The sequence below is a fragment of the Macaca thibetana genome, chromosome 2, assembly GCF_024542745.1.
Source record: "Macaca thibetana thibetana isolate TM-01 chromosome 2, ASM2454274v1, whole genome shotgun sequence".
NCBI classification, from domain to species: domain Eukaryota; kingdom Metazoa; phylum Chordata; class Mammalia; order Primates; family Cercopithecidae; genus Macaca; species Macaca thibetana.
Window position 1 is genome coordinate 1,692,370 of NC_065579.1, and position 19,082 is coordinate 1,711,451.

At 47.0% G+C, this 19,082-nt stretch overlaps 1 long non-coding RNA gene across 1 annotated transcript in view; it reads right to left on the reverse strand.

Moving 5' to 3' along the window:
* Positions 1 to 19,082, reverse strand: part of LOC126948015 (uncharacterized) — a 340,440-nt gene that overhangs the window by 112,399 nt on the left and 208,959 nt on the right. The window lies entirely within an intron of this gene.

Below are 19,082 nucleotides of genomic sequence, written 5' to 3' on the forward strand. Positions count from 1 at the left end.
CCACCCGCCTAAGCCTCCCAAAGTGCTAGGATTACAGGTGTGAGCCACCGCGCCCGCCCCTAATCTTTGTATTTTTAGTAGAGGGGGTTTTGCCATGTTGGCCAGGCTGGTCTCGAACTCCTGGCCTCAAGCCATCCACCCACCTCACCTCCCAAAGTGCCGGGATTACAGTCGTAAGCCACCGTGCTGGGCCAGAAATTTAAGGAGTTTTAAAGGTTAGCATTGAAAAGATTACTTTCCAGAAATCGAGACCACCACAGTTCCACAGTTGGGACTGTGGTAGATAATCAGGACCACTTCGAAGCCTTTACTAGGGACAGGCCACACCCCGCCCAAATGCTGTCCTCAGAAACCTTCCTCCGTTTCTCTAGCTGAATGTAATCTCTCCTTGAAATTTCCCTAGTTTTATATATCTATAGTTGACTCATGCTGTATTTATTTATACCTTGTTTAAAATTATTTATTGATTATTTACTGGTGTCATATCGCCCCTAAACTGGGACAGGATCTCTGACGGACTCATCTTTGCACCCACAACACGTAAGCCCAATAGGCAGGTGCTCACGTATTTGCTGAAGGAACAGAGAAAGAACTACGGAGAGAGACAAAAGCTCCTCTGAAGTTTTAGACTATAGAAGCAAAAATTACAGTAGCGAAAGATGAATGAGAAATTCTATGTTCTAGTCCCAGTGAAGCAGGAAGGAAAGGGGTGCAAACTTGAGGCTAGTAAGGAACAAGTAATTACTGCGAATGCATTTAGCCATTCCCTCTACTCGAAAATACTGGTAAACTCTGATTTTTATATTTGTTTAGAATTTAAAATAGAATTCTGTATCTTTATTTTTTTGGAATTCTGTTGTTTTGCCTTAGTTTCTTAATAAAAAGTTAAACATTAACCACCTGTGATTGCTTACATTTAAAGAAATTTGTTACACATTGGTCAGAAAGAAAAATTGGGGTGTGCCTTAATAGCCAAAGGTGGTGATGGAATTTACCTATAAATTCCATGGCTTTAATAATAGAATCCATATTCCCCATGTTTAGAATGGAATGTGGACAAGGAACAGTAATTCACTAGGGTCTTATTTCCCAATTGCTTCTACCACCCCCCCACCCCACCCCGCTGCTCACATTTGTTGGATAATGCAGTTGTTCGCCAAGAATTAAAAGGGACAGGCATATGCTGTTCCTGAACTGGCTGAATAAATGGCTCCTGTGATCCAAAAGCTTAAAAGAGAATCAGTTGATTATGTTGCTAAAAATTTGCCTAATATGTTAAAGTTTATACAAAGCATTTTAATTTTTTTTTTCTTTTTTTTTGAGACAAAGTCTTGCTCTGTTACCCAGGCTGGAAAGCAGTTGATGTGATCTCGGCTCACTGCAGCCTCCGCCTCAAGTGATCCGTGTGCCTCAGCCTCCTAAAGTACTGGGATTACAGACGTGAGCCACTGCCCGACCCAAAGCATTTAAATTTTATAAAAGAAAAATAGGTGTAAATGTTCTGTATTTGCCTCTTTGTTTAGTGGAAAGAGACGCCGGAGACAGCTTTACCAGTCTGTTGTCCTGATTTCTTTTTTGGATCCTCCCCCGAACTGTTTGCTTCTTATTTAATGTGTTCTCTAAAATACCATTGAGAGCAACATGTTCTCCAGTCTTCAGAATATAGTTTGCTGAAAGAAGTAGCCCTTTAAGATTTAAGATTGTGAATTCAGCTTTTGTATGTAGGATTTCATGATGAGTGGCTCAAGAAGTAGGAATCATTTAGGGAGTTTTCTTAGGTCACCATGTTGATAGTGCTTAATTTCTGTTTCTTTTAAGGCAGGAAAACATTAAGAAAAGATCAGGGAGGTCAAGTCCTGTCTAGATATGATTTGATACTTGTACACTGTATTATATTTCTGCCCCCTTTGCTCTAGAAATAAAATGGGGATAAAATCAAGTAATGGTTTTGAGGTCATAGCTCCCTTGAGAAAGTCTCCCTGAAATAATGTATTAAAATTCTAGTGTCTCAAGTTAGATTCATTAGAGGCGTATTGTAGTGGGAATAGACCAGATATCTTTGTTTATTTAATAGAGCTAACTTGCTCGCTATTCCCAACCCATGTTTAAAGGGCATATTATTCATCTGTGCACCTCTGTTGGTCCTCCTCCCCTTTGAAGGAAAGGAGGCTTAAGGTTGGAATGAGAGTTGTCGATGACATCTAACCCCTCGATAGGCCAAAGAGTGGTGTAGTTGATGATTGAATTGCCCAGGACAGCATGGACACTTTTATCACAAAAGACATGTTGGCAGTGAAGACGCTGCTCTGGGCAGAGACGTAGCAAAGCCCGGCGCAGGCCACCCTTCTGAGCACAGCCTACAGGAACTTCAGTGCTGATGGAGCCGTGGAGCTAACAGTGACTCCACAGGCCACTCTCGATTTTATGTGGCCATAGCTGAGCTTCTGAAATTTTGAAGGATCTTCCTGCCCACCCAGCTACTAGTCATCCATTGGTAATGTAGAAAGAATGGAAAAGGCAGGAAAGATAATTTATCAAATTATTTTCTAACATCTATCATGTACCAGGCTTTTACCAGGTACTAGAGATGGAAAGATGAGAAGGAAAAAACGAAGTTGCTGACAAGCTTCTGTGAAAGCAAAAGTGGAAACAGACTCTGCCGGGAAACTGGGATAACGGCTTTAACGAAATTACAGGTGAGGTCCAGGGTGGCGTAGAGAGGGAGCAGTTAACCTGGGGCGATGTTTAAGCTGAGCTTAGAAGATAAGTAGGTGGGAGCTAATGAAGATAAATCCACTGTTCCAGGCAAGTGGAAGAGGATGTGCTATGATACAGAGGCACAGGTAGGTCCGCTATGTCTGGAACCATGCTGGACAAGAGGTGGGGGAGGGCATGAAACAAGGAAATTGCATCTGGATTATAATTGCCATACTAAATAGTTTGGGTTTTGTCTGTTTTTTCATGGGGAAGCCATTCAAAGGTTTTCAGCAAGGGCATGATTAACTACAAAAAGCAATATCTGAAAGGTGGGAGTCAGGAGATCTAGGCAGAAAATGATGAGAACCTAAACTAAGGTGACTAAAGATGGAGGTGGAATGTATTTAAGATAATTCAGGAGGACATTGGGACACCATTTGTATGTCAAGAGTGAGACACTTTGGTGCAGACATTTGAGAGAATAATGGTACTGTTACTAAGAAACGGCACTGAGAAGGAGTGAGCCGAGATCGTGCCACTGCACTCCAGCCTGGGCGACAGAGCGAGACTCTGTCTCAAAAAAAAAAAACAACAAAAACAAACAGATTGGGAGGTGAGGGGCCGGGCGTGGTGGCTCATGCCTGTAATCCCAACACTTTGGGAGGCTGCGGTGGGCAGATCACCTGAGGCCAGGAGTTCGAGACCAGCCTGGCCAACATGGTGAAACCCCGCGTCTACTAAAAATACAAAAATTAGCCGGGTGTGGTGGCGGTGCCTGTAATCCCAGCTACTTGGGAGGCTGAGGCAGGAGGATCACTTGAGCCTGCGAGGCGGATGTTGCAGTGAGCCGAAATTGCGCCACTGCACTCCAGCCTGGGTGACAGAGTGAGACTCTTGTCTCAAAAAAAAAAAAAAAAAAAAGATTGGGGGGTGAGGGTAATGAGTTCAGTTTTGAACATGTTGAATCCGAGGTAGAAGTACTGAACAGGCAGTTGGAACTAGTGAGTTTGGAGTTAAGGAGATTGGCAGCCAACTTGACAAGAGAGCTACTGGTGTGTCGCTTTCCTCACTGGCTGTGCAGGCTCCACAGTCCAGCAGGTAGAGTGAGGGGAGGTGGGCCTACCCTGAAAGGACAACCAGCTGCCTTCTAAACCATGACTCCGCCAACTGAAGGCTGCTGGGGTGTTTGTTTTGTTGTTTGGGGATTTTTTTTTTTTTCTCTCACCCTACACCTCTGAATAACAATCCTAGCAGTTCAATTTTTTCTTTTTTCTTTTCTTCTTTTTTTGGAGACAGGGTCTTGCTCTGTGGCCCAGGCTGGAGTGCAGTGGCACAATCTCAGCTCACTGCAAGCTCTGCCTCCCGGGTTCCAGCCATTCTCCTGCCTCAGCCTCTTGAGTAGCTGGGACTACAGGCACCCGCCACCACGCCCGGCTAAATTTTGTATTTTTAGTAGAGATGGAGTTTTACCATGTTAGCCAGGATGGTCTTGATCTCTTGACTTCGTGACCCGCCCACCTCGGCCTCCCAAAGTGCTGGGATTACAGGCGTGAGTCACCGCACCCGGCCACAGTTCAAAAATTTTAGCTGCCTCTTTATAATTTTGAGAGAAGCTCAGCAACGTTCTCATTTTGGTCTTGAGGTGAGACCACTGGATCAGTAGCGCAGGACTCACGCGTTCTAAGTCCTGGTGGGGCTGCCGGTCGGGACACGATTCCTGAGCAGATGTCTTCCTTTCTGGGGCTGTTCCTGAGGCTGACCTAGCTCAGTGATTCTCATTTTGGGCTGCCCACTAGAATCACCTGGGGAGCTTTTTATTTCTTTAAATCAGCTTCATTGAGATAATAACTGACATCAAGTAAGCTATACATATTTACAGTGCACAATTTGATAAGCTTTGATGTATGTATATATCCATCACAATCAAGATAACCTATATCTGGGAAGCTTTTAAAAGATAAGATGCGGCCGGGCGCAGTGGCTCACACCTGTAATCTCAGCACTTTGGGAGGCCAAGGCAGGTGAATCACCTGAGGTTGGGAGTTCGAGACCAGCCTGACCAACATGGAGAAACCCTGTCTCTACTAAAAATACAAAAATTAACCGAGCGTGGTGGTGCATGCCTGTAATCCCACCTACTTGGGAGGCTGAGGCAGGAGAATCACTTCAACCCGGGAGGCAGAGGTTGCAGTGAGCCGAAATCGCACCATTGCACTCCAACCTGGGCAACAAGAGTGAGACTCCGTCTCAAAATAAATAAATAAGATGCCCTGGCAAATTAAATTCCGTGGGGTAGTAGAGTGGAGTTTTGTTTGTTTGTTTGTTTTTGTTGTTTTTTTTTGAGATGGAGTCTCGCTCTGACCCCCAGGCTGGAGTGCAGTGGCACGATCTTGGCTTACTGCAAGTTCTGCCTCCCGGGTTCACGTCATTCTCCTGCCTCAGCCTCCCGAGTAGTTGGGACTGCAGGTTCCCGCCACCACACCCAGCTAATTTTTTGTATTTGTAGTAGAGATGGGGTTTCACCATGTTAGCCAGAATGGTCTCGATCTCCTGACCTTGTGATCTGCCTGCCTCGGCCTCCCAAAGTGCTGGGATTATAGGCGTTAGCCACCGTGCCTGGCCTTTTGTTTGTTTTTAAGTCTCCAGGTACTTCTCCCCTGAACTAGGAGACCACCATTCAGGAGTGACATTTGAGCAGCCTCAAATGGAGGCAAAAATCTCTGGTTTATTTTTATTTTATTTTATTTTATTTTATTTTGAGATGGAATCTCACTCTGTCGCCTAGGTTGGAATGCAGTGGTGCGATCTCGGCTCACTGCAACCTTTGCCTCCTGGGTGCAAGCGATTCTCCTGCCTCAGCCTCCTGAGTAGTTGGGACTACAGGCACGCCCTACCAGGCCTGGCTAATTTTTGTGTTTTTAGTAGAGATGGGAGTTCAGCATGTTGGTTGGGTTGGTCTCGAACTCCTGACCTTATGATCCACCCGCCTGGGCCTCCCAAAGTGCTGGGATTACAGGCGTGAGCCACCGTGCCAGGCAAAAATCTCTGGTTTATAACTAGGAAAATTGTATGAGAAAAAAGAGCTCTAGCTCTAGAGACCAAGAGCAAGATGATGGCGGCGCCAGAGTGAGCACCTGAGGCACGACTGCCTCTTCTGTGAATCTTTCTATGGCCCTGAGTGAGCTCACGCGAGGCAGTAATTTAAAAGAGGTTCTAGACTGGGTGCGGTGGCCCATACCTGTAATCCCAGCACTTTCGGAGGCCGAGGCGGGCGGATTACGAGATGAGGAGTTCGAGATCAGCCTGGCCAACACGGTGAAACACCGTCTCTACTAGTAATACAAAAATTACCAGGCGTGGTGGTGGGCGCCTGTGATCCCAGCTACTCGGGAGGCTGAGGCAGGAGAATGGCACGAACCCGGGAGGCGGAGCTTGCAGTGAGTCGAGATCGCGTCATTGCACTCCAGCCTGGGTGACACAGCAAGACTCCATCTCAGAAAAAAAAAAAAAAAGAAGTGTCCTTATCAGGATTCTTTCAGGGATTAGTGATTTGGTCCTTCCTATATCAGAGTGGCAGTGACATCTGGGTGCCTACCAAAGCTGCGCAGCTGCATCTGTGGTTTGTCACATCTTGAAATCAAACTTCTTACCTCTGATAAAAGGAGATATAATGATTGAAAATTGCTACAGGAAAGAAACAATAAAACCTAATATCAGGGGCTGAGTTGCATCCCCTTAAAAATTTATATGTTGAAATCCTCCAGTACCTCAGAATGTGACCTTATTTGTAAATGGGGTCATTTCAGATGTAACTAGTTAAGATGAGGTCATACCAGACTGGACCCCTAATTTAAGATAATTGGTGTCCTTGTGAAAAAGAGAGTTAGACGCAGACATGCACACAGGGAGAATTCCATGTGAAGATGAAGGCAGTGATCAGGGCCGTACAGCAGAAGCCAAGAAGCCAAGAAGTGCCAAAGACTGCCGGCAAACCAACAGAAGCCGGGGAGCGGCGGGGAACAGATTCCTCCCCACCAGCCTCAGAGGAAACCAGCCCTGCTGACACCTTTGTCTCCGACTTCCAGCCTCCGGGGTGGTGGGATGATACTTTTTTGTTTTTGAGACGGAGTCTCGCTGTGTCGCCCAGGCTGGAGTACAGTGGCATAATCTTGGCTCACTGCAACCTCTGCCTCCCAGGTTCAAGCAATTCTCCTGTCTCAGCCTCCCGAGTAGCTGGGATTACAGGCACACGCCACCACACCCAGCTAATTTTTGTATTTTTAGTAGAGACAGGGTTTCACCATATTGGTCAGGCTGATCTTGAACTCCTGACCTCAAGTGATTCGTCTGCCTCGGTCTCCCAAAGTGCTGGGATTACAGGCCTGAGCCACTGTGCCCAACGATACGTTTTTGTAGTTGAAGCCACCCAGTTTGTGGTACTTTGCTGTGGCAACCCTAGGAAACACACCTTTTAATTTTTCTCTCTACCAATTCTGTTTCTTTGTGGAGGCAACTTTGATGCTGTGTTTGGTTGTTCACTGGAACCATGGGAAAGGCCAGGAACAATTTTAAGGTGTTATAGATTTGTTGGAAGGTCTTTGCCAGGTTGCATTCGTAACCCAGTGTTTGTAAAGTACTTAGTGGTAGTAGTTAGGGGCGTGGATTCTGGAGTCATGAATTCAAACCCTCTTCTACCACTTACTAGTTCTGTAACCCTGGGTGGCACGTTTGATCCCTCTGTGCCTCAGTCCCCTTATTTGTAAAATGGGGGGGCGGGGGAAATCATGCCACCTACTTTAAAAGGTGATGTGGGCATTACATGAAATGCACATTGAACCAGATGGAACAGTGCCACGAGTGTAGTAACTATTCCCTGCGTTTCTCAGTATTATTACTGAACTGTTCTACAATAGGTATCATTAGGAGCCAACCATGAAAGAAAAGCAATTTTAGTCACTAAAAAAATAAAAATTGTGGTGAAATACAAAACGTTCCATTCATCTGGTTCTAAAATTAAGAATAGGAAACATTTTAAAATAGGAAATGTTTTAAAATATAGGAAACATTTAAAAATAAAGCAACAGAACTTGAGGTAGCATAAGCAAAATAAGTTTATTTTAGAGATGCAGGGCTAACTCACAGAGATCAACAGCAGGAACGCCTTAGTTTTCATGAGGAAGTTGGACAAAGCAATGGAAAGCCGTCAGGAGCCCGGGAATACCACCTCTTCCTTATTCCTGAAACATTTCTGCATTCTTTCCCCAAACTTCCTCTTCTCCATAGTCCACATTGGGAAAAATGGCCACCCACACTTCTCCCCTCCATTCAAGAGATCAACTCAGGGTCCCAGCCAGAGACTGCAATTCCTACTACTGGTCCAATCAGCTACGGCCATGGGGTGAGGAGTGGGCTCACACAGTACCTAGGAGGCCACTGGTCTCAGCCCTACGCCTCTGTGGCTGGGGGATGAGGGGGAGGGAAGCCATAAGGAAGAGACGGGGTAGTGCAGGAACACACTAACAAACATGCTTCCTCCCACCCCAAAGTTTGGCCACATGAGGAAGAGCACATTTGAGGACTCCCCAGAAGAAAAAAGACAAAGGAGGCTGAAAGGAGTGAAGAGGAAAAAAGAGAGGGGGAGAGGAAGGCAACCCTATCAAGTTCTGGAGATTCACAGCAAGACAGCCCCTGGAGGGAGAGTGCAGCGTCTCGGTGTAAGACTCAGGATGGTGCCCCTTGCCCAGGCTCTGCCCCGAGAAGCATCGCTCCCTACCTGGCTATCGGGCTGTGTCTGAGCAGGGGCTGATCTGCTAAATCAAGAGCAAGAAGAGAAAGCTCAGGTCTTCTGGATCTTGAAAGACTGTACTTCTTACCTCATCTCCTGTTCTCTGTTTTAAGGGAGAGACTGAAGAACGGTGAGGTTAGAAACCCAGAGGAAAGCCAGCTTGGTGATCTGTTTTTTGTTTGACTGATATGAAATCATTCACGCCCAGCAGCTCGCTGGGTGCTTATCTTGAGCGTGAAAAATGAAGGTAATAAGTTTCTCCCTCTCTTGTGGTCATTATGTTCACATCTTTCACCGGACTCCTTTCCTACAGACGCCAAAGCTTAATTCTGGTTGCTTTTGGAATACTAAAATGAACTGAGGGTTCCAGCCTGGAGGGGAGTTTGGTGATGAGGTGAAATGAGGCAGTATTTTAGGGAAAGGATGGCAACTGAGTTCAAAACCTCTGCCGTGACAACCAAATGAAACGTTCTGCTTCTCAGAGTGACACTTAGAGCTGTGGGTTTGGAGACAGAAAAGGATCTCCTGTTTTGTTTGTTTGTTTTATTTTTGGAGACGGAGTTTCGCTCTTGTTGCCCAGGCTGGAGTGCAGTGGCGCAATCTCGGCTCACCGCAACCTCCGCCTCCCGGGTTGAAGTGATTCTCCTGCCTCAGCCTCCCAAATAGCTGGGATTACAGATGCCCACCACCACGCCTGGCTAATTTTGTATTTTTAGTAGAGACAGGCTGCCTCCATGTTAGTCAACCTCAGGTGATCCACCTGCCTTGGCCTCCCAAAGTGCTGGGATTACAGGCATGAGCCACCGCGCCTGGTCGAAAAGAATCTCTTGTAGGAAGATGGAACCCAGAGGAGCTTAAGAGGACCTACTGCACCCGCAGGCCTCCTCTCCCTGCACAAAAACATACTTGTCCCCTGATTTCATGACAACTGGTTGTCATGAAATTTCATGACCAGTTGTCATAAAATCACACCCAAGTCCCTCACTTAGGAACCCCCATGACGAGTTAAAAAACTCTTCACTGGCTGGGCATGGTGGCTCACGCCTGTAATCCCAACAGTTTGGGAGGCTGAGGCAGGGGGGTTACCTGAGGTCAGGAGTTCGAAACCAGCCTGGCCAACACGGCAAAACCCCGTCTCTACTAAAAATACAAAAATTAGCCAGGCGTGGTGGCAGGTGCCTGTAATCCCAGCTACTCAGGAGGCTGAGACAGGAGAATCGTTTGAAGCTGGGAGGCGGAGGTTGCAGTGAGTCGAGATCGTGCCATTGGACTCCAGCCTGGGCGACAGAGTGAGACTCAGTCTCAAAAAAACAAAAACAAACAAACTAACAGAAAACACCCTTCCCTGCAGCTTCCCTGCCCATGAAGAAATGCACGGGGCAGTGACGGAAAGGGTCCAGCCTTGTGTTCTGTGCCTCTGTCTTCCAGAGCCTTGTCAGAAGTGACTGGCGGACAATTTATGATTGAGGTCTTCTTACCTCTTGCCATCATAATCGTGACTAGCAGCAAGAATGAAATATGTAGAGCCCTAGTCTAGGCAATCGATATAGCACTCACATTCCTTTGACTCAGCACCTCCTCCATGGAACATGCAGCACAGGTACTGTTAGGACTACTGTTGTCTGCGGCGCGGGTAGGACTGCAATGCAGCGCGGGCGGGTACTAGTAGGACTCTGCGGCACGGGTACTGCGGCACTGCGGCACAGGTACTGTTGGGACTCTGCGGCACAGGTACTGTTGGGACTCTGCGGCGCGGGTACTGTTGGGACTCTGCAATGCGGGTACTGTTGGGACTCTGCGGCACTGTTAGGACTCTGCGGCGCGGGTACTAGTAGGACTCTGCGGCACAGGTACTGTTGGGACTCTGCGGCGCGGGTACTGTTGGGATTCTGCAATGCGGGTACTGTTAGGACTCTGCGGCGCGGGTACTAGTAGGACTCTGCGGCACGGGTACTGGGGACTACTGTTGGGGACTCTGCAATGCGGGTACTGTTGGGACTCTGCAGCGTGGGTACTGTTGGGACTCTGCAATGCGGGTACTGTTGGTACTCTGCAGCGTGGGTACTGTTGGGACTCTGCAGCGTGGGTACTAGTAGGACTCTGCAATGTGGGTACTGTTGGGGCTCTGTGGCGCGGGTACTGTTAGGACTCCACGGCACGGGTACTGTTAGGGCTCCGCAGCGGGTACTGTTGGGGCTCTGCGGTGCGGGTACTGTTGGGACTCCGCGGCGTGGGTACTGTTGGGACTCTGCAGCGTGGGCACTGTTGAGGCTCTGCGGCGTGGGTACTGTTAGGACTGGGTCCCTGCACTCCAGGTCTTCAGAGATACTGTGCTTAATATTTCTGGGCAGCTGCTATGTATTTTATCTACATTATTTGATTTATTTGTTAGAATATCTTGATGGTATTCACATTTCATGGAACACTGAGGCTCACAGATGATAAATAACTTGCTAAAGTCACAACCTTAAGTTTCAGAGTCTTGTTTCAGCCTAGATCTCTGACTCAAAACCTTGGTTACTTTCCCCTCAAGGGGGAGGCAGATATGTCAGCAGATAAATATCCAATAACAAGTAAGTGCTCTCGAAGAGATAAACGTGAGTAGTGTTGGGGTGGCTGACTTGCCTGGAGAGTCAGCAGATACACTTTGACCGTGTTTTATTTACCAGGACTGGAGAGGAAAATGGGAAAAACATACATTCCCTCCAGCCAGCTCCTCTCTGCTCCTCTCCTCACTTCTATGAATCTTCCCTCAGCCTGCGGATGAATTATGATCACCATTCACTAAAGAACCTGACCTGTGTCCAGGTTGCCAGACAAAATTCAGGATGCCTGATGAAATTTCAGATCAATGAATAGTTTTTTAGTATACATATATACCCGATGTTGCATGAAATATAATGATACTGAACAATTATTCATGGTTTTTTTTTTTTTTTTTTTTTTTTTTTGAGACGGAGTCTCGCTCTGTCGCCCAGGCTGGAGTGCAGTGGCGCGATTTCGGCTCACTGCAAGCTCCGCCTCCCGGGTTCACGCCATTCTCCTGCCTCAGACTCCCGAGTAGCTGGGACTACAGGCGCCGCCATCAAGCCCGGCTAGTTTTTTGTATTTTTTAGTAGAGATGGGGTTTCACCGTGTTAGCCAGGATGGTCTTGATCTCCTGACCTCGTGATCCGCCCGTCTCGGCCTCCCAAAGCGCTGGGATTACAGGGTTGAGCCACCGCGCCCGGCCTTATTCATGTTTAAAATTCAGATTTCACTGTGGGCACTGCACTTTTTCCCAATTTTTAAACTGTGGTACAATACACATAATGTAAAATGTTTACCATTTTAACCAATTTTAAGTGTACAGTTAGTGATACTAAATACATTCATAATGTGTGCAACCATCACCACCATCCATCTCCAGAACTCTGTTTGTTTGCTTATTTGTTTGGTAGAGATTGGGTGTTGCTGTGTTGCCCAGGCTGGTCTCCAACTCCCTGATTGAAGTGATCCTCTCGCCTCGGCCTCCCGAAGGCTGGGAATACAGGCACAAGCCACCAAGCCTGGCCTCCCGAGCTCTTTTATCTTGTAAAATTGAAACCTTATGTCTACTAAACAATAACTCCACATTCCTCCAACTCCCCAGTCCTTGGCAACCACCATTCTACTTTGTTTTTTTTTTTTGAGACGGAGTCTTGCTCTGTCACCCAGGCTGGAGTGCAGTGGCCGGATCTCAGCTCACTGCAAGCTCCGCCTCCCGGGTTCACGCCATTCTCCTGCCTCAGCCTCCCGAGTAGCTGGGACTACAGGCGCCCGCCACCTCGCCCGGCTATTTTTTTGTATTTTTTTAGTAGAGACGGGGTTTCACCGTGTTAGCCGGGATCGTCTCTCGATCTCCTGACCTCGTGATCCGCCCATCTCGGCCTCCCAAAGTGCTGGGATTACAGGCTTGAGCCACCGCGCCCGGCCTCTACTTTGTGTATCTATGATTTTGACTCCTCTAAACACCTCATGTAAGTGGAATTATACAGTATTTGCCCTTTTGTGACTGGCTTATTCCACTTAGTGTGATATCCTCAAGGTTCACTCATCTGTTGTAGGATGTGTCAGAATTTCTTTCCTCTTTAAGACTGAGTAATAGTCCATCGAGCCACGTTCTGTGGATCCATCATTCACTGATGGACTCTGGGTTGCTTTGCTACTGTGAGGAATGCTGCTGTGAACACGGGTGTGTGAAGGTCTCTTTGAGGCTCTGCTTTCAGTTCTTGTGGGTGTGTTCTCAGAAGTGGGATGCTGAATCATACAGTCATTCTCTGTTTTATTTTTCGAGGAACTGCCAGACTGTTTTCCATACTGGCTGCACATTTTACACTCCCACCAGCAGTGCACGAGGATTCCACTTTCTCCAGATCCTCACCAACGCTTCCATCTGATGTTTTCCCAAACAGCCGTCCTAAAGGGTGTGAGGTGAGGGCATTCTTTATTTTTATTTGCCAAATGTAGCAACCCTAAAGCCCAGCCAGGGACCTCTTGCCTGGCTCTGATGTCACACCTTGCCCATCTAACCTTTGCCTTTTCTGTGTCGCATTCTGGCCTGGATGCTGGTCCTCTGGTCCTCACCCAGCCTCTCATTTGCTGCTGCACATGCCTCAGCGTGAGCCTGTGTCTGGGGCTGCCGCAGAAAGAGCTCCCACCACCTCTTCTCGCTTTGCTTCCTCTGAGAGCACCTCCCTGGCACCACACTGACAGGTTGGCACCATAGGCTGAGCCTGAATGCAGAAACTGGCAGAACAGCAACTCAAAGGAAATGGTCCAAGAGGAGAAACTGTTGAGATAGCAAAAGTTTGTGGCCTAATCTCAGAGCACTCACAGTTACAGATACCTGACACTTTGCAGGCCGGAGGAAGCTGAATTTTTAGTTATTTGATCCTTTCTTCAGTTAGGGTTCCAGATTCCTCCTCCTTTCCTTTTTTCAGATACTAAGAACCCGCCATGAACACTACGCTGACAGGCAGGCAGAGACACGTAAAACTCTGCCCTCAAGGATCTAGGCCCAGAGAGGAAGCTGAGACCTTTCTAAATAGTTGTAACATGTAGAAAATGAGAACAGCTGAAGGAAGGAAGTGCAGGAGGGAGCGCCCTTACGTGAGGGTAATCATTTGCAGGTGAGGGCGGATCACGGGTTGGAGATCGAGACCATCCTGGCTAATATGGTGAAACTTACAAAAAACTGTGGTGGGCACCTGTAGTCCCAGCTACTCGGGAGGCTGAGGCAGAGAATGGCGTAAACCCGGGAGGCGGAGCTTGCAGTGAGCTGAGATCCGGCCACTCCTTAAAAGATAAAAAAAAAAAAAAAAAAAAGATAAATCGTATTTAGGCATGTATCAATTTGCCAAATAAAATTGTTAACACAAATTTATATTTATTTATTTTTATTTATTTATTTATTTCGAGACTGAGTCTTGCTCTGTGTCACCCATGCTGGAGTGCAATGGCACGATCTCGACTCACTAGAACCTCCACTTCCCAGGTTCAAGCAACTGGCTTGCCTCAGCCTCCCAAGTAGCTGGGACTACAGGTGCATGCCATCACGGCCAGGCTAATTTTTGTATTTTCAGTAGAGACAGATTTCACCATGTTGGTCAGGCTGGTCTCGAACTCCTGACCTCAGGTGATCTACCCACCTCGGCCTCCCAAAGTGCTGGGATTATAGGTGTGAGCCACCACGCCTGGCTACACAAATTGATTAATAGCAATTTACCAATGTTGCTCGCTAAAACTTTATTCCTCTTTTATTTATTTATTTATTTATTTATTTATTTATTTATTTTTTGAGACGGAGTCTTGCTCTGTCACCCAGGCTGGAGTGCAGTGGCCGGATCTCAGCTCACTGCAAGCTCCGCCTCCCGGGTTCACGCCATTCTCCTGCCTCAGCCTCCCGAGTAGCTGGGATTACAGGCGCAGCCACCTCGCCCGGCTAGTTTTTTGTATTTTTTGGTAGAGACGGGGTTTCACCGTGTTAACCAGGATGGTCTCGATCTCCTGACCTCGTGATCCGCCCGTCTCGGCCTCCCAAAGTGCTGGGATTACAGGCTTGAGCCACCGTGCCCGGCCTATTCCTCTTTTTTTTTGAGACGGAGTCTTGCCCTGTCACCCAAGCTGGAGTGCAGTAGCACAATCTCAGCTCACTCTAACCTCCACCTCCCAGGTTCAAGAGATTTTCCTGCCTCAGCCTCCTGAGTAGCTGGGATCACAGGCATGCACCATCAAGCCCGGTTAATTTTTGTATTTTTAGTAGAGATGAGGTTTCACCACATTGGTCAGGCTGGTCTCGAACTCCTGACCTCATGATCTGCCTGCCTCGGCCTCCCAAAGTGCTGGGATTATAGGCATGAGCCACCACGTCCAGCCAAAACTTTATTCCTTTTAGTAATTTTTTTTTTTTTTTTTTTGGAGATGGAGTCTCGCTCTGTAGCCCAGGCTGGAGTGCAGTGGCCGGATCTCAGCTCACTGCAAGCTCTGCCTCCCGGGTTTACTCCATTCTCGTCTCAGCCTCCTGAGTAGCTGGGACTAGAGACGCCCGCCACCTCGCCTGGCTAGTTTTTTGTATTTTTTAGTAGAGACGGGGTTTCACCGTGTTAGCCAGGATGGTCTCGATCTCCTGACCTCGTGATCCGCCCGTCTCGGCCTCCCAAAGTGCTGGGATTACAGGCTTGAGCCACCGCGCCCGGCCCCTTTTAGCAATTTGTAGAATGTATAGCAATTTAATTTTTACCAAGCTTTCCCAGTATTCCATTTATTTATTTATGTTTTCATTTCAGGCAATGTTTATGTCCCAAATGTCAAAAAACATTATAAGGTTAATTTTTCTCTTCCAACCATGTTTTTCTGGTTTTAAAAGTAACCTTTTTTTTTTTTTTTTTTTTTTTTTTTTTTTTTAAAAGGCTGGAGTGCAGTGGAGTATCTCGGCTCACCTTTTCCCGCCATTTTGCCTCAGCCTCCTGAGTAATTAATGTATTTTTAGTTAATTTCACTGTGGTATCTCCTGACCTTGTGATCCGCCCGCCTCGGCCTCCCAAAGTTATTATTGTAATAGAAATTTAGGAAATTAGGATAATTTCATTACTCTTAGTTAATATGTGCATTATAAGAAACTGAAAAACACAAGCAGAGAACAAAGCCGTCCACAAGCACGAGCAGTTTACAGTTGGCCGTGTCCTTCTAGGTCCCGTGTATGCACAGACACAACACCCAATGGATCGTGCTTTTTCACACATCATTCTGCCCAATTTCAAATCCGTTTTGCACCTCCTTGGGATTCTATGGCTCTAGTGGCTTGGTTCCCACAGGTATCTCCCTTTGCAAAGCTATGCTTGAAGATTTCTCTGTCATGCTAAGTCAGTGACTATTGTTTTTCAATTTTGACATCTTTGAAATATGCAGAAGAGGCCAGGCACGGTGGCTCACGCCTGTAATCCCAGCACTTTGGGAGGCCGAGGCGGGTGGATCAAGAGGTCAGGAGATGGAGACCATCCTGGCTAACACGGTGAAACCCCGTCTCTACTAAAAATACAAAAAATTAGCCGGGCATGGTGGTGGGTGCCTGTGGTCCCAGCGACTCGGGAAGCTGAGGCAGGAGAATGGTGTAAACCCGGGAGGCAGAGCTTGCAGTGAGCCGACATCACGCCACTGCACTCCAGGCTAGGGGACAGAGCGAGACTCCGTCTCAAAAAAAAAAAAAAAAATGCAGAAGAGTAAAGAGAGTAACAACAAACACCCATTTGCCCAATGTTCAGCTTTAGCAAATCTTAACATTTTGCTATATTTGCTTCAGATATTTTTTCTCAGAAATGAAATGCTACAGATACAGTGGAAGCCTCTTATACATCTATGCCTGTGATTTGACTCCTTTCCCTCCCTCTCTAGAACCTGACACGTGTCATTGCTGTGTTTGTTTTTATGCTTTTCTGTAGTGTGAGGGGTCCCCAGCCAAGTTACTAAACAGTGTGTGTTGGCTGCCTGAACCCTGAAGGCCAGGCCATGAGCCAAGGCCACCGTCCCCAGCAGAGGAGCAGGTGTCCCTTGGAACCAAACATCCTGGAGGGTTTCTAAGAAACTACCAAGAAAAACAGTCCATCACACACACAGTGGGCAAAGAGCCAGAAAATTAGCTTAAAGGCAGTTCAAGAGTGTGGCTGGGCGCGGTGGCTCACGCCTGTAATCCCAGCACTCTGGGAGGTCAAGGTGGGCGGATCACGAGGTCAAGAGATCGAGACCATCCTGGCCAACGGGGTGAAACCCGTCTCTACTAAAAATACAAAAATTAGCTGGGCGTGGTGGCGGCGCCTGTAGTCCCAGCTACTCGGGAGGCTGAGGCAGGAGAATGGCGTGAACCCGGGAGGTGGAGGTTGCAGTGAGCCGTGATCACACCACTGCACTCCAGCCTGAGCAACAGAGTGAGACTCCGTCTCAAGAAAAAAAAAAAAAAAAAAAAGAGTGGGAGACAGTGCAGGTCTCTAATGCTGTCCTGCGGCTGCCCGGGAGGCCTTGTATGTTGGTCCACATAAACTCGTCTACTCGCCAAGCTGGACTTGTCTCAGTCATTCTTTGGTCTCTCAATCTCCTCCTACTTTGGGAAAAGACTTTTTGTTTGTATTTTTTTTAATGCAATTCCAGGTTTTCTTTGTTATGTTTTCACGTATCCATGATCTATAAAGAAGGCTTAGCATTTTTTGCATATTTCTAAACCACATACACATGCACGTGTGCCATGAGCTGCTTCTGTCCTCCTGCAACTTCACGTTCTTGTAATTTATCCATTCCTAAACATAGAGCTGTCACTTTTTTTTATTTTTTATTATACTTTAAGTTCTAGAGTACATGTGCACAACGTGCAGGTTTGTTACATATGTCTACATATGCCATGTTGGTGTGCTGCACCCATTAACTCGTCATTTACATTAAGTATTTCTCCTAATGCTATCCCTTCCCCCTGCCCCCACCTCCCGATGGGACCCGGTGTGTGATGTTCCCCACTCTGCGTCCCAGTGTTCTCATTGTTCTAATTGCTGTACAGCAGGGGCCCCCAACCCCAGCACAGGTGCACGGCCTGTTAGGAACTGTGTCATACGGCAGGAGGGGAGCAGCAGGCGGCTGAGCAAGTGAAGCTTCATCTGTATTGACAGCCGCTCCCCATCACTGGCATTACTGCCGGAGCTCCGCCTCCTGTCCGATCAGCGGCGGCACTAGATCTCATAGCAACGTGAACCTCATTGTGAACTGAGCATGCGGGATCTGGGCGGCGCGTTCCTTATGAGAATCTAATGCCTGATGATCTGTCACTGTTTTCCATCATCCCCAGATGGGACTGTCTAGTTGCAGGAAAACAAGCTCGGGCTCCACTGATTCTACATTATGGTGAGTTGTATAATTATTTCATTATATCTTACAATGTAATAATAACAGAAATAATGTACACGATAAATGTGATGCACTCGAATCATCCCAAACCATCCCCCCCACCCCCAGTTCATGAAATAATGGTCTTCCAGGAAACGGGTCCCTGATGCCAAAAAGGTTGGGGACCGCTGCCGCACAGTATTCCATTTCACCAACGTACTACAGTCTATCGATTCTTCTGTTCACGACCATTTAGGTTGTTTCCCATTTGTGATTACAAACAGAGCTGGAATGAATTCTGTATGTATGTGCTCTAGTTTCTAGAATACATTATGAGAAGTGGCATTCTTGAGTTCTAGCTTATGCTCATCTCCACCTTTGTTAGATATTGCCTAATTGTTCATCACCATCAACATTTCTGTTTCTTCGGCCATCAATATTTCTGTTTATCAAGCAAGGGACAAGGGCAAGCACCAAAAATAATACACGGTACAGGCATATTTCAACCTGCAGGTGTAGGGGATGCATATAGTACCCAAGATTCTCACCACTTCATGGGGAAGAGTGCTTAGGCTGGGCAGAGCTGGACATATCATGTGTTCTGTACAAGGAGAGGGAATATAAAATTCCTTGTTGCCTCACGCATTTATAAAGTATTATGGAGGGCAGGGCACAGTGGCTCACTCCTGTAATCCCAGCACTTTGGGAGGCTGAGATGGGTGGATCACCTGAAGTCAGGAGTTCAAGACTAGCCTGGCCAACATGGTGAAACCCTGTTTCTACTAAAAATACAAAAATTATTCGGGTGTGGCAGTGCACGCCTATAATCCCAGCCACTCGGGAGGCTGAGACAGGAGAATTGCTTGTACCCAGGAGGCAGAGGTTGCAGTGAGCCAAGATCACACCAGTGCACTCCAGCCTGGGCGACAGAGCAAGACTCTGTCTCAAAAAAAAAAAAAAAAAAAAAAAAAAAAAGAATTATGGAGGAATCAGAGATCATCTGACCAACATGGCTTTGCAAGGAAGGTTTCAGCCTTTCTGGCCTAAGAAATAACGTTAGAAACAACCCAATAATCCAGACAGTTTATACATGAGGGGGTTTTTAGCCCATCCTGAAGAGCCAGCTCATTGCTAGGTTACCTGAAAAAAGACTCACAAGGGTCATCCACTTAACGAATTTTTAGTAGAGACGGGGTTTCACCATTTGGTCTCCCTC